Raw genomic sequence first — 15,836 nt, forward strand, 5'->3', positions numbered from 1 at the left:
CTGTGATCTATGATACTGGCACTGCAGCATAGTTTCTGCCTGTCTGAAAGTTACAAGGTGCAAAAGAAAAATAAATCCCCCTCAGTGTGCCACTACCCAGTGCGGACCGCAGCCCCTAAGTATGTCACAGGTGTAGACAATGGATCGTCTCACCTGCTCGGGCTCCTCCTGTCAGGCAGGGCAGCCCCCAGGCAGCAGGATGGAAGGGGTGAAGTTGGGATATCAGTTCAGTTGAATATATTCTATGGGCTGCTGCCTTGTGGCAACCCCCCAACACATAAAGACACTGCTCTGAGGGCAGCTGCCCCTCCTGCCCTCCCAGTCCTGACCCTGCTTAAAAAAAATATTTTTATTCTTAACATTCGTGTGAATATCTTTGCTAGTGAGTAAAAAGTGCACATCACATAGTGACACAGATGTTCTGTCTTCATTGCAGTGCCCCTATAGACACAAGTGTGAATGGGTCGCAGTGCCATGCGTGTATTAAGAAGGGAAATACTTGCACACCAATAGAATCCGCCACTTGCCTAGAATCCCAAGATCGTTGCTTTGAATTTTTTGGAGGTGTCTAACGGAAGTGAGGAAGGCTTTTCAATTATTCATTGACTGCTATTTACACTTTTACCCAACCACACATGTATTATTATTATTATTATTATTATACAGAATGTATATAGCGCCAACAGTTTGCTCAGCGCTTTACAATATAACGGGAGACAATACAGCAACAATACAGTTCAATACAAGAGGGTTAGGAGGGCCCTGCTCCTTGGAGCTTACAATGTATCCAGTGTTACATTGTTACATCTCTGCATTGCATGAAAAGGTTTATTAGGGTGAAGAAAGTATATGATGCCAAGTTATCTGTATTTAGATAACTTAACAGGCACAAAGAAAAAAGGCCATAAATTAAAAAAAAAAAAACAAAGAAGAAAGGTAAATCAGAAAAGAAAAAATGGTCATGAATCCAACTTAATATTTTCTGTTGTGTTTCACAATGTTCTCCATTAGATTCCAGCCTGAATTTTATCCAAAGAAGGGTTTAGACTTGCAGCCTGGAAAGTTTGGAAATGAATAGAAATGTTCGATTTGTTTCATTGGGAAACAAAATTTGGACAAAATGTTTGTTATTCGGATGTATCACAATAGTAATGAATTTCAATGAATCTGAAGTTAATTAAAACAAAAACAAATTAATTCATATAAAAGTGAAATAAGATGATTCCTACTTATGGTGTTTGGGTTGGATGGAGGTAGATTCATCAGAATCTCCCAATCATAACATAACTAATAAATCCAAAATTTATTTTGTCCCTTTCATTCTTTCGGATGCATGTGACTCCAGTCAATATTATCCAACCAGCTCATTCCATTTCTTTTTGTGGGTTGGACTAGCAGGGATGAACCAGAGTGCATAAGTAATCTCCTAAAATAACACGTTAAAACAATCATAGCCAATCTTTCGAAATTACAAATCAATTCAGTACAATGAATATATTAAACAAATTTGAATATACAAAATGAATCCGAATATACAAAAGTTAAAGTAACGCAGCACCGTATCCCCAAAAATGGCCTGGTCAGGAAGGGGGGTAAATCCTCTGGAAGGCAAGTGGGTCTCATCCTGAGCAGGTGTATGTATCATGGGATCGGGAGGCATTTGTACACAATAGAGAGAGCGAAAGGTCCTGTTTACATCGGGCGAGTCAGCCCTGCCACATGCTGGCAGAACACAGGCTGTAGCAATAAAATGAACTATAAGACTTTGCACACTCAAGGTTCAGTTGGACTTTAAGGCTTAAGCCCTTCACTGACTTTAATACTGTTGTGGTTTTGAGGGATCCTTTACTCATTTAATTTATTATAGGTACTTAAATAGCGTCCTCAATTTACGCAGCACTTTACATATATATTTTGCACATTCACATCAGCTCCTAACCCTCAAGGAACTCACATTCTAAGGTCCCTAACTCACATGCATACACATACTAGCAGCAATTAACCTACCAGAATGTCTTTGGAGTGTTGGAGGAAACCGGAGTACCCAGAGGAAACCCACGCAGCCACAGGGAGAACAGCAAACCCTGGACAGGTAGTGCCACGTTTGGGATCCAAACTGACAACCTTAGTGCTGCCAGGCAGAAGTGCTAACCACTTACCAATTGTGCTGTTCTTCTTGTCCAGCTCTTCAGAACAAAACACAATCTTTATTGATTTTAATTTTTTGAATCCGTATATTTTTTTTCACACCATCCAGTTTGGGGATTAATACATTTTGGAGATATTTATCTATACTGTATCCCCCATTAAGACACTGTCAAGCACTAACAGTCTGATTGGGGTAGAACCAAGCTGTTTATAACCAGCATTACCAATAGAACCCTTTACAGAATTTATGTTACCAAAAGATAAATTTCTCTTTTCCGCAATACTTTGCATGTTCTCCTTTGCTTTATTGAGTAAGCCAAATAGGGTTGTAAAGAGGCACTGGCAGTTGCATATTTCACCAGCAGATGGTGCTGCATATTCAGTCACAACCAGCAATTCCCACCAAACCTAACATTTTGGGATGAGAACGCTGGACATCAAGACAAAAGCTTATTCTCCACTAATTAATGGCTCTGCGTTCTTTTTTTCATTAAATTTTTTTTTTTACTGTGTTTTTCTGCCTCCATGTAATGTCCTTCATGATCTTCTGACCCTTTCCTTTCTTTTCTTTTTAAAGTCACTACAACTTGTTTACTTATGTGAATCGACATCTCCTTCTGCCCTCCCATCCTGTTTAGTACTAGCTAGTGCTGTATCTTCAATGTTCCCTTTGTCAGTGTTAATACTTCACAGTGAAAGAAAGTCATTGTTTTTTCACACTTTCAAGACTGGAAAAAAAAACCCTCTGTACCACAGTCAGCTGAAGTAAAACTGCATTGGATTCAACTTCTGTGTCCCATTGAAGAGTTATGCTACCTGTGGATGGTGCAAAGTCAGCAGGTGACCATACTGCCACGACAGACTGGAGTCTAAGGAGTTATATTAATTGGTAAAGCGGCATTTGAAACAGAACAAGAAACCCTTCCTGTCATTGGAGGTCCATACGGCTCTAGGAGTCCTTAAGATATAGAAAAATTCAAACATTCAGCTAAAGATACTGGAAGTCTAGAGTTTACATCCTTCGGTGGCTCATTGGATGACAGCAAGTAGAAGCTCATTTACTTATTAGGGAACTCAATAACCAAAATTCAGTCGGCTCTGAAATATTTTAAAACAATAGGTATATTTGCATTTATTCATTGGATGATCATGTGAATATAAGTTGCTTTTTGTAGCCAGATTTGAAATTGCTTACTATCAGTATGGCATCTGTATGTTGTCTCTGGGTTTGTGTGGACTTCTGCATACTTCCGTTTCCTTCCAAAAACAAGCTGGTAGCTTATATGGCTTTCACCAAATATCAACCAAAGGGTATTGAGTACAGCAATCTCCTAGTGTAGAGTAGGCTGCTTGGTAAATTTAGTTAGCTCCACTGTAATCACAGGAACAAGGGGTTGATTAGTTAGGGCTTCTCAGTGTTTGTCACAATCTGGAGTCGGGCTTGGAGGCCAGTAGCTATAGTAGTAGTAAGGTACCCACCAACCAGCAAGATAGGTATGCCAACAGGCCACCCTGGCGGATGGCATAGGCTTACCCAAGTTGCGGAGTCTAAGTACTAACCAGTATTCATCAGAGCTCCTGCTGGTGGAAATGAGTTTAGCTGTGTGTTAGTACCATATCCAGATCTCGGTCTTTAGGATCGTCCCACCAGGAGGTGAGCAAGTCAGGGTCTAAAAGCAGATGTAGCAGGTAGGGATAAGCAGAAGTGTAGTCAGTAAACAAGCCAAAGGACACTAACGAATGGTTGGGATCAAGCAATAGTATAGTTGATAACAAGCCAAGAGTCGGTAATGAGTAGAAGCAAAGATACAAATGGCAGCAGGAGAGACAAGAGCGAGGTACTGGCTGGAGGGAGCACAATAATCTGACAAACAGGAAGTGCAGAGACATGGCTTCAATCAAGAAGTTCATGGAGGAGCAAGGAGTGCAAGGTTCAAGACAAAAGGTTCAAGGCAGGGTCATTCAAGAAATTATCCAGGGAGCTGTCCAGCATTTCAATTGGATCAGCAAGAAGAGTTACTGCCAGATACAGTAGACCAGCGTTTTTCAACCACTGTGCCGCGGCACACTAGTGTGCCGTGAGATATTGTCTGTTGTGCAGTGGGAAAAATTGCAAATTCATCCGTAACATAGACCTTTTAATCCGGCCCGCGGAGCGTGATACTGTCAGGATGATCTGTCCCCCTCGACGTATCTGCGCATGTGCCGGAGATCGCCGATCGGCTGCTAATGCCTGAAACTGGCACATGCGCAGATACGTCGAGGGGGACAGATCCTCATAGGAGACAGATTTTCATGCTACACCAGAACGGTGCGGGAAGACGGCGAGAGGAACGCGCGGAGCAAAGGTAAGTGAATTGACACAGGGGGGGCTTGGGGACTTAATATGGGGGATGAATTACTATGGGGGATGAATTACTATGGGGGATGAATTACTATGGGGGATGAATTACTATATGGGGGATGAATTACTATGGGGGATGAATTACTATATAGGGGATGAATTACTATGGGGGATGAATTACTATATGGGGGATGAATTACTATGGGGGATGAATTACTATGGGGGGTGAATTACTATGGGGGATGAATTACTATATGGGGGATGAATTACTATATGGGGGATGAATTACTATATGGGGGATGAATTACTATGGGGGATTAATTACTATATGGGGGATGAATTACTATGGGGGATGAATTACTATATGGGGGATTAATTACTATAGGGGGGATGAATTACTATATGGGGGGTGAATTACTATGGGGGATGAATTACTATATGGGGGGTGAATTACTATGGGGGATGAATTACTATGGGGGATGAATTACTATATGGGGGATGAATTACTATGGGGGATGAATTACTATATGGGGGATGAATTACTATGGGGGATGAATTACTATATGGGGGATGAATTACTATGGGGGATGAATTACTATGGGGGATGAATTACTATGGGGGATGAATTACTATGGGGGGATGAATTACTATATGGGGGATGAATTACTATGGGGGATGAATTACTATATGGGGGATGAATTACTATGGGGGATGAATTACTATATGGGGGATGAATTACTATATGGTGGATGAATTACTATATGGTGGATGAATTACTATGGGGGATGAATTACTATATGGGGGATTAATTACTATGGGGGATGAATTACTATGGGGGATGAATTACTATGGGGGATGAATTACTATATGGGGGATGAATTACTATGGGGGATGAATTACTATATGGGGGATTAATTACTGTGCTTACTATGGGGGAATATTACTATACTTACTATGGATGACACATACACATCATTCATCTACTCTTGGTCCCCGGGTCCAATTATAAAATACTTTATTATTTCATAATAAAGTAATTATAAAATAATTTCTTTGTGTTTGATTCCTATTCAAGAGAATTACTTTATATATAGTCAATATAGGCACAGAGGTAAATTTTTTTAACATTTTCTAATGGTGGTGTGCCTCGTGATTTTTTTCATGAAAAAAGTGTGCCTTTGCACAAAAAAGGTTGAAAAACACTGCAGTAGACATCCTAAGTCCAAATCTAGGTCCTGACAGTGCTTCACAGACTACTGCTCTGTTACTTCCCCGTCTTCTACAATCAAAGTGGGTGGAAGGACAGGGCATGCAGCCTGAATGGAACTCCAGCCAATCTTTGGGGAGGTGTGCCCAGCAGGTAGTGGAAAGCAATAAATTTATAAATATCAATAGTCTGAGGCCTGAGCAGCAGGGGGAAGACACGGAGGTCCCAGCAAGGCTTAGTTTCAGATAGAGTTGGGTCTGGAGACACTCACTGGAGAGAACCAGGAGGAAGTTGGTGGGGAAGCTGTCCTATGATGGTGTAAGTCTACATCTCCCTCACTAGGAAGACACTGGTGGATATGGACAGAAGGCAACCGATGATCCTGTGGCTGAGTGAGTAGATGACCCCAGTGCTGAAGAGCAGTGATAGTGTGTACCTCAACTCTAGAAGGAGTACAGGTTACCATCAGCATTGAGATCCTGTGGGACATTCCTTGGTTTGTACTGTGCAGGCAGAGGTGAGGAGTCCTCAAATTGTTCAGTTCACTACAGTGCAGTTTACTGGGGTATCCCATGCTCCCTAACCCTATCCAAGTTCATTGTTCTGAATAAAAACCACAAAAAAGGAACCCCTAGACTGTTTTTTGGAGTCAGTGGAAGAGTGCAGAAAATGCTGTGTGCCTGGCTGTGTGTGCACTAAGGAGAAATAGGACAAATTCACCAGCAGTTCTTTAGGGGTGCTCTACATAAGTTTATTACATCGTGAGCTCCTTTGTTGAATAGTGATTAACATGTATTTTTGTGGCACCAGTGGCACAGTTCAAGCGGTGCAATGTATGGTTAGATCCAGGTATCTGGTGCTGCCGACCAGCTGGCCACCCATGAGCGTGCGTTCAGTACCCAGAGAGTAGAGAATGCACACGGAGACTGAGGACTGCAATAAAGTGTATTCACGTAAAATTCCAGCAAGGTGGAAACAGAGTCTGTGTAACACAGCTGAACTGGATTGACATCACTTACAGAGAGTTTACAGAGCCTATCCAGAAACAACGTATGATGGCGATAACATCTGTCAGAGGAGGCGGCTGGAAGGCAGTCTGCCAACAAGGCACTTGGATGCAGGACTCCTGGCTGGCGACACTGTAGAGCAGTCCTTATCTGTCCCTCCTCCAGTGGAACTTTTCCTTGCATTAGACATACTGTCCCTAACCAGCGGGTTCCTGTCCCCGACCTAGCCACTTCGTAAATGCGCAGCAACTGAAGGGGCGCGGTATTATATATCAGCGCTGTCCACAGTAAAAATGGCTGCTCAAGTCATCTAGGGCAGCAGGGTTCAATCGGACATCTGTTCTCCTGATGACACCTACAGAGGCCTCAGAGGAACATGAGTTCCCCCTGTCCTCTGCATGGTAGCAGCCAAATAGTGCCACCTGTGCAAGGAGGCTGAACTCCACCTACCTACACACCCTAAATATTTTTTTTACACCTTGTAACTGTCAGGTAGGCAGAAGTGGCGCTGTCATGCCAGTATCATAGATCCCAGTTGCAGAAGACGATTGGGGGCACCCACATTTGGAGGGGCTCATTTTGGCATCTTCAACCTTGGGCACTGGATGGCTTTGTCCTGGCACCAGGTCTAATGAACAAACCTTTAGGCCTCATTCACACCATGCGTATATATAAAAACTGGTGGAAAAAACGCACAGATTGCACTTGCAGAGACACAAGTTTACATTAGTGTTCAACACTGCAGTCACGTCAATTTTATTTCTGTGCATAAATTCACTATATTGCCAAAAGTATTGGTCGGCCGGCCTTTATACACACAGGAACTATAATGGCACCCCAGTCTTAGTCTGTAATGTTCAATATTGAGTTGGCCCTGCCCTTTGCAGCTATAACAGCTTCAACTCTTCTGGGAAGGTTGTTCACAAGGTTTAGGAGTGTCTATGGGAAGGTTGGACCATTCTTCCAGAAGCACATTTGTGAGGTCAGGCACTGATGTTGGACGAGAAGGCCTGGCTGGCAGTCTCAGCTCTAATTCATCCCAAAGGTGTTCTATGGGGTTGAGGTCAGGACTCTGTGCAGGCCAGTCAAGTTCCTCCAACCCAAACTCATCCATGTCTTTATGGGCCTTGCTTTGTGCACTGGTGCGCAGTCATGTTGGAACAGGAAGGGGCCATCCCCAGACTGTTCCCACAAAGTTGGATGCATGAAATTGTCCAAAATGTCTTGGTATGCTGACACCTTAAGAGTTCCCTTCACTGGAACTAAGGGGCCAAGTCCAACCCCTGAAAAACAACCCCACACCATAATCCCCCCTCCACCAAACGTTACACTTGGCACAATGCTGTCAGGCAAGTACTGTTCTCGTGGCAACCACCAAACCCAGACACATCCATCAGATTACCAGACAGAGAAGCGTCATTCGTCACTCCAGAGAACACGTCTCCATTGCTCTAGAGTCCAGTTGCGGCATGCTTTAAACCACTGCATCCGATGCTTTGCATTGCACTTGGTAATGTAAGGCTTGGATGCAGCTGCTCGGCCATGGAAACCCATTCCATGAAGCTCTCTACACACTGTTGTTGTGCTAATCTGAAGACCACATGAAGTTTGGAGGTCTTTAGCTATTGACTCTACAGTTGGCGACGTCTGCGCACTGTGCGCTTCAGCATGCGCTAACCCCGCTCTGTCATTTTACGTGGCCTACCACTTCGTGGCTGGGTTGTTGTTGTTACCAGTTGCTTCCACTTAGTTATAATCCCACTAACAGTTGACCGTGGAATATTTAGTAGCCAGGAAATGTCACGGATGGACTTATTGCACAGGTGACAACCTATCACGGGACCACGCTTGAATTCACTGAGCTCCTGAGAGCGACCCATTCCTTCACAAATGTTTGTAGAAGCAATCTGCATGCCTAGGTGATGATTCTATACACCTGTGGCCATGGAGGTGATTGGAACACCTGAATCACATGATTTGGAGGGCTGGCCCAATACCTTTGGCAATGTAGTGTATGTAATATACATTCTCTGCAAGATCACAAAGAAAACAATTGTTCTCTATATGCCCTGTTCACACCCCAATGTTGATGTCACATCAGGTTTTTCCATGCAGAAAACTTCATAAACATTGCAGATTCTTGCGTAGAAAAAAATCTGCACATGATACCAGTGTTGTAGTGTGAACAGGGCACATAGAGAACAATTGTTTTCTTTGTGTTCATGCAGAACGCATGCAGAAAAACTGCACATGGTGTGAATGAGGCCTCAGTCATACAGTGTATATTAGTGCCATATAAAAATGAAAAAATAAATGTTAGCAGTAATTCTGAAACCCAAGTCTGTCCACAATTCTGTATTTGAAATGCTATCATGAAAACAGCACAGTAAACATTAAAAAAAAAAATCATAAATCTTTTTCCCATACATTTTGCAATAATAACTATAACTCAGAATTGAATTCACTAAAAATACCAATCTATATCCATTTAAAGAAAACCTGTGCTGAGAGAAAAATAGTTGTTATGACTGATCTATCATTCTGGAAATGCCAGTTGCCTGACTGGCATACTAATTTAAAGCCTAACTGAGCCACCACAGCCTGAGTAGAAAAGCCTGTCCCCTGCCAGCATGTTGCAGAGAAGGACCTTTCTCTCCAGGTGGAAATAGTAGCGCCTCTGCAGAGATCCAAGACAGGCAACCCCATTGAGCCAGGCCTATAGCTCTGCAGTCAACCAAACTCATGTTGCCTGCTGATTGGAGGGCTTCTTCAGAGAGAAGATTTTTTTCACAACAAATCGATTTTCAGATGCAAATATGATTTTCAGAAATTCGGATGTATACAAATGTCCAAATGGACATAGTAATGAATGTCAACGAATCCAAAAAAAAGTTATAACAAAATTACCGAATGCATTTGTTTCATTCAAATGTCACATGATGCAATAATAGTTTGGGCCTATGGGGAAATCAATTCAAATTTTGAATTTGCTCGATAATTCGCATTCAAAGACATCTTTTATTTAAATTGATTTAATTGTCACAGCCAGTTCAATTTCACAGTCTAATGCAGTGGCCACCACATTTTGCATTATTTATTCCGTTGCGTCTGAAAGGATCCAATCCGTCTAAATAGTTATGATAGAGGACTATTGATCGAATCCTTCTGAAATATACAGCAATCTTTCAAAAAAACAAACTGCAACATTTTTCTAATCTCCCCAGATCAATGAATATACAAGACGAATGCCAGAAATATGAAACATCCCGAATACAAATCAGTTCAACATAACAAAATATGATGAAATAAAATTCTTCGATGAACAAATGCATCCAAAATAAAAGGAAATGAAAATGTCCAGCGTGTACATGTCTAACCACTGCTTCCACACAGAACTCACACATCTTCTGCAGCATGCTGGCAGAGCTCAGGCTTTTCTACTCAGGCTGTGGCTGCCTTCTAAAAGTATGAACTATAAGACTTTGACCAACTTTTGTTGTGATATACCTGTGTAGCCCCCTCAAAGCATAGGATGCTAGGCAAAAACGCATTGACTCCTGCTTTTCTCTGGGTAAACGCACCTATCTCCACTCTTAACTAGATAAACGCATTGACTCCTGCTGCTTGTCTCTGGGTAAACGCACCTATCTCCACTCTTAACTAGGAAAACGCATTGACTCCTGCTTTTCTCTGGGTAAACGCAACTGTCTCCACTCTTAACTAGGAAAACGCATTGACTCCCTCTGCTTTTCTCTGGGTAAACGCACCTCTCTCCACTCTTAACTAGATAAACGCATTGACTCCTGCTCCTTTTCTCTGGGTAAACGCACCTGTCTCCACTCTTAACTAGGAAAAAAAAATAGTAATGTATTTGTACAAAGATGAGAAATGGTCAACGAGAGTGAGAGCCGTCCTACAGATCTTCAAGGAATGAAAACCCATATTTATTCAGCTTTGGATAGATCGGTGAGGGATTAGAACATCTGTTGGGTTTCATTGTCTGTGTTCTCACAAGGCAGAGTCACGCTCTAGAATAGCCCTGGGGAGGGGGGGGGGACCATTCTCTATAGGACTGAAAATGAGAGAAAATCCAAAATTCTGAGCAGTAATCAGATTAGCAATAGAGGGTAGTAATGGTGCCGCTTGTCACTTGAACCAAAGACAAATATGTTTTTCTTTCGTGCCTCATTGGGACAATTTCCCTTCACTTTCTGTCCAAGAGACACAACAGGCAGCGAGAAGATCTCTCCAAAGTAAGGGTGTCATTTGTCACTTGAACAGGTGTCCTCATTGGTAGGGGGGACACCTGTTGAAGTGATAAATGTCAGCATTACTTTGGAAAGATTGTTCTCACTTCCTGTTGTGTCTCTTGGACAGGAAGTGAAGGGATATTGCCCCAATGAGACCCAAAAAAATGGCTTTGGAAACACCTTATGAGAGGGAGAACCCAGCCAAGGTGGGGGATGGACACAAATGATGACCTCACATGTTACGGAATAACTCACTTCTCTTGAACGCATGTAGTTGCAGGTGTACTCTGAGCTTGCAAACGGGTCAGCCATCGAATCTTTAGGACACGATTACTCTCAGCACAACTGAAGGGTTCCATGCAGAGTGAACAATACCGGCTCCACAGGTTCCTCCTCCTCAATCACTTCTTCAGAGGTCACATTGGTATCTTCTCCATCACCAGGCACCTCTATGGTGGCGACCATTCTTGGAGCTCTGCAAGGAAGAATATACCAAAAATGTTATATGGGAGACAAGCTGACCAGAATTCAGTTATCATGGAATCTCAATGCTGCTCATCACCTCCAGCCTCTTTCAGCCGCTTCCTGTCTACATGCACTAAATTCAACGTTGGCAAATAGTTGCTGTGGACTGAACCATGCCTGAGCTATGTGTGTCAGTATAACCACCGTGTGGTGGGCGCACCGAGTGTGAGACTCGCTTCTAACTCCGGGTGCCGCATTAATGCTGAATTCGCATGACCGCAGCCCCGCCCCGAACATTAGTGGGTGTGCACACCGGAGAGGGAGGAGGTCTCCTGTGCACTGGTGGGGTGGTCCCGCCCACACCCCATTCTCACCTAAGTGACGAAGCGTCTCCTCCCACAGCCTGCTGGGAGATCCATGTCACATGACAAGAGGCTGCAGGAGCCGGGACTCACAGGGGCCAGAGGGGCCGCAAGTCATCGGGGGCCCAAAGCCGGAAGTCAGCAGAAAAGGCGGGCTGCCAATAACATGGCGAAGCAGAACTCGGATCACAGCAGGAGGAAACACTGCACTGGCAGAGTGGGTGTCCCCATCAGAGTCCCCCTTATATCAGTGTCCCCATCAGAATCCCCACCCCCACTTAAATCAGTGACCCCCCATCCGAGTCCTCCTTACATCAGTGACCCCATCAGACTCCCCCATTATACAGTATCAGTGTCCCCCCTTATATCAGTGACCCCATCAGAGTCCTACTTACATCGGTGACCCAAAGGAGTCCTCCTTACATCAGTATCCCCATCAGAGTCCTCCTTATATTAGTGACTCCATCAGAGTACCCCCCCTTATATCAGTGCCCCCATCAGAGTCTCCCTTATATCAGTGTCCCCATCAGTGTCCTCATTACATCAATAATCCCATCAGAGTCCTCCTTATATCAGTGTGCCCATCAGAGCCCCCCCCTTATATTAGTGACCCCATCAGAGTTCTCTTTATATCAGTGACCCCATTAGAGTCCCCCTTACATCACTGATCCCATCAGAGTCCCCCTATAAAGCAGTGTCCCCATCAGAGTCCTCCTTATATTAGCGACCCCATCCCATTCCCCCACTTATCAGTATCCCCATCAGAGTCCTCATTACATCAGTAACCCCATCAGAGTATTCCTTATATCAGTGTCCCCATCAGAGCTCCCCCTTATATCAGTGTCCCCATCAGAATCCCCCCTTATATCAGTGACCCCATCCGAGACCTACCCTTATATCAGTGCCCCCATCAGAGTCCCCATTATATCAGTGCCCCCATCAGAGTCCCCATTATATCAGTGTCCCCATCAGAGTCCCTCCCTTATATCAGTGACCCCATCAGAGTCCTCATTACATCAATAACCCCATCAGAGTCCCCCTATAAACCAGTGTCCCCATCAGAGTCCTCCTTAAATCAGTGATACTATCAGAGTCCCCCTTACATCAGTGTTCCCATCAGAGTCCCCCCCTTACATCAGTGTTCCCATCAGAGTCCCCCTTATATCAGTGACCCCATCAGAGTCCTTATATCTATCCTCTTCAGAATCCCTTTGCTCCATGTCAGTCCTCTTCACATCAATGTCCCCATCAGTGACCCCTTATACAGCACACGTTCGGTGTCCCTGTAACTGGGCAAACAGGAGGCAGAGACGAGATTGGCAGGGGGGCGGGGTACAATTGGTTGCTAGGAATGTGCCGTCCATAGCAACTAGTGAAGCAGCCCACCATTTTGAAAAAAGCTTTCCATTCATGAAATATTACATGATGCAGATATATATTATACAATGAATATATATACACACATGTATACACGATGTGCCCTCCGGACACCCCTCCAGCACACACCTCCGATCCAAAAACAATATGGCCTTTCCAGTGACCCCCCCACCCCAGAGAGCTGACCTGGAAATAAACATGGCAGCCAACCTCTCACCTCTACCAATCAGATGTCACCCTCTCCTGTCTTTGTGTTTTTGGATTTCCCTTCCCTGGATGTATACATCTCTAGTCATAACCTGTTTTTATTGTGATAGCAATAAAGTTGAATGTAAAAAGAACGTTTAAAAGGTGCAAAAAATACATTTAAATAAAATACATTCAAATAAAAAAAAAATAAAACAACGTTTCTCAGGCGTGCACAATTTAAACTACTTCCCACCCTGGCCAATCCTGCCATTTCTCTCAGACATGTAAAAATCATCATTTATTTGCTATAAAATTACTCAGAACCTTCAAACATTATATATATTTTTTAGCAAAAACTCTAGAGATTATAACGGTGGTTCTTGTCATTTTTTACCTCACACAGTATTTGCACGGCAATATTTCAAACACAATTTTTTTTTGTGAAAAAATACACTTTAATGAATTTTATTGCAAAAAAACCCACATTCTATAATCCACTTTTTTGGTAAAATATAAAAGATGACGTTACGCTGAGTAAATAGATACCAAACATATCACGCTTGTGGAATGGCGACAAACTACGGTGCTCAGAATCTCCATAGGTGAAGATTTAAACATTTTTACAGGTTACCAGTTTAAAGTCACAGAGGAGATCTAGCGCTGGAATTATTGCTCTCACTATAATGTTCATGCAGATACCTCACGAGTGGATCGAACATCCTCTACATACGCACTTGCTTTTGCATGTGAGCAGGAGGGGACAGGGGCGCTTTAAAAAAATATATTTAATTAAAATTTGTGTATTTTTTTTTAAGTCCGCAAACGTGCAAACTACAACGAAAAACCCGTAAGTGATCACAAAAAAAGTGCAAGTGCGAACACCACACGAAAAAGTGCACTTAGGGGTGTGTTTGTCCTACCCCCGAAAGGGTTGGACCGTTCGCCTGATCCCCCGGGGCACGAAGCTCCTGACAGGGACAAGGTTCCCATTTGGTCCTCCTGGCCAAAAGGCCTGGTGGACCACCGTTCCTTATGCCCAGCCGAAGTCGGACATCCAGTACTAGGCAAGGGGGTTCTCCCGAAGAGAAAACCCCCTAGGGATCAGGGGAGGAAGGAACCGTAGGGCCACACATCCTCCCCCTAGACTTCAGGTAAGGCCCGAGGACCCACACCCTCCATCCGTGAAAAACACACACATAAGTAAAGTAAAAAGTGACAAAACGTGGGAGTGCATAATAAATAAGGTAAAGATAAAGTAAAGAAAAAAATAAAAAAAGTGGTACCGTGCCGAATTGTGCACAGACCAGGCCCTGAGGCCGTAGCAAAAATTGCCCTGGACTTAGCCAAAAGACCTGGTCCTTAGGGCGCTGTGCAAAAAGAGGTGAAAAACAGTGGCCATGTGTCATCTTCACACCGTGGGGTCCCACACCCAAGTGTTACTAGTGACACCCCAGAGAGCGTCTTCCCCAGGGGGCACTGAGTTTGCGGACTTTTTGCGTCCCCAGCCCCTGGCCAGACCAAGGTAGATACGTCCAAATCAGGAGGTACTGGGTCTTTCCAGTCTTCCCAGAGGAATTACTCCCGGGGCCCCAGCTTAACTCGTGGCGCTCCCCGGTTTCTGTCCCTCCGGTACTAGCCTTCCGGACCCCCATCATTCCAGTGAGGGTACTATACAACAACCATCCCCGCAAAGCTAGAATGGTCGGGAGCACCCCCACTGGACACTGATAAGAACAGATACTACACTTGATCTTAGCCAAAAGGCCGAGAAGCGAAAAAAATACACTTTAATGAATTTTATTGCAAAAAAACCCACATTCTATAATCCACTTTTTTGGTAAAATATAAAAGATGACGTTACGCTGAGTAAATAGATACCAAACATATCACGCTTGTGGAATGGCGACAAACTACGGTGCTCAGAATCTCCATAGGTGAAGATTTAAACATTTTTACACGTTACCAGTTTAAAGTCACAGAGGAGATCTAGCGCTGGAATTATTGCTCTCACTATAATGTTCATGCCGATACCTCACGAGTGGATCGAACATCCTCTACATACGCACTTGCTTTTGCATGTGAGCAGGAGGGGACAGGGGCGCTTTAAAAAAATATATTTAATTAAAATTTGTGTATTTTTACACTAATTCCTTAATTTTCTTTTATTCCTATTACAAGGAAGGTAAACATCCCTTATAATAGGAAAAAGGCACGACAGGTCCTCTTTATGGAGAGATCTAGGGTCACATCTCTCCTCTATGCTGGAAAAAAAAACAATAGAAATTGGTCTCAGGCTCTCCAGCAAAAAAAAATTAAGTCCGACCTCCCGGGGTCATAGCTCTGTGGTAACCCGGCACCACCGCAGGATCGGTTCTCAGGCGCCTTCATCGCACGAGAGAGCATGGAGAGATGACGATGGGCAGCGGGAGGGACGTCCCCACCTGTAAAAGCCATCCAGCTGCTAGGATGGCTTTTACATTGCAGGGA

General features: G+C 43.7%; 1 pseudogene; it reads right to left on the reverse strand.

Annotated features, from left to right (window-relative positions):
• Positions 1 to 15,009: 15,009 nt before the first annotated feature.
• On the reverse strand, positions 15,010 to 15,125 carry LOC149452873 (U2 spliceosomal RNA; annotated as a pseudogene).
• Positions 15,126 to 15,836: the final 711 nt, after the last annotated feature.

This window comes from Staurois parvus, unplaced genomic scaffold, assembly GCF_062004578.1.
Source record: "Staurois parvus isolate SC_StPar_1 unplaced genomic scaffold, SC_StPar_1.0 ptg000457l, whole genome shotgun sequence".
Taxonomy (NCBI): Eukaryota; Metazoa; Chordata; class Amphibia; order Anura; family Ranidae; genus Staurois; species Staurois parvus.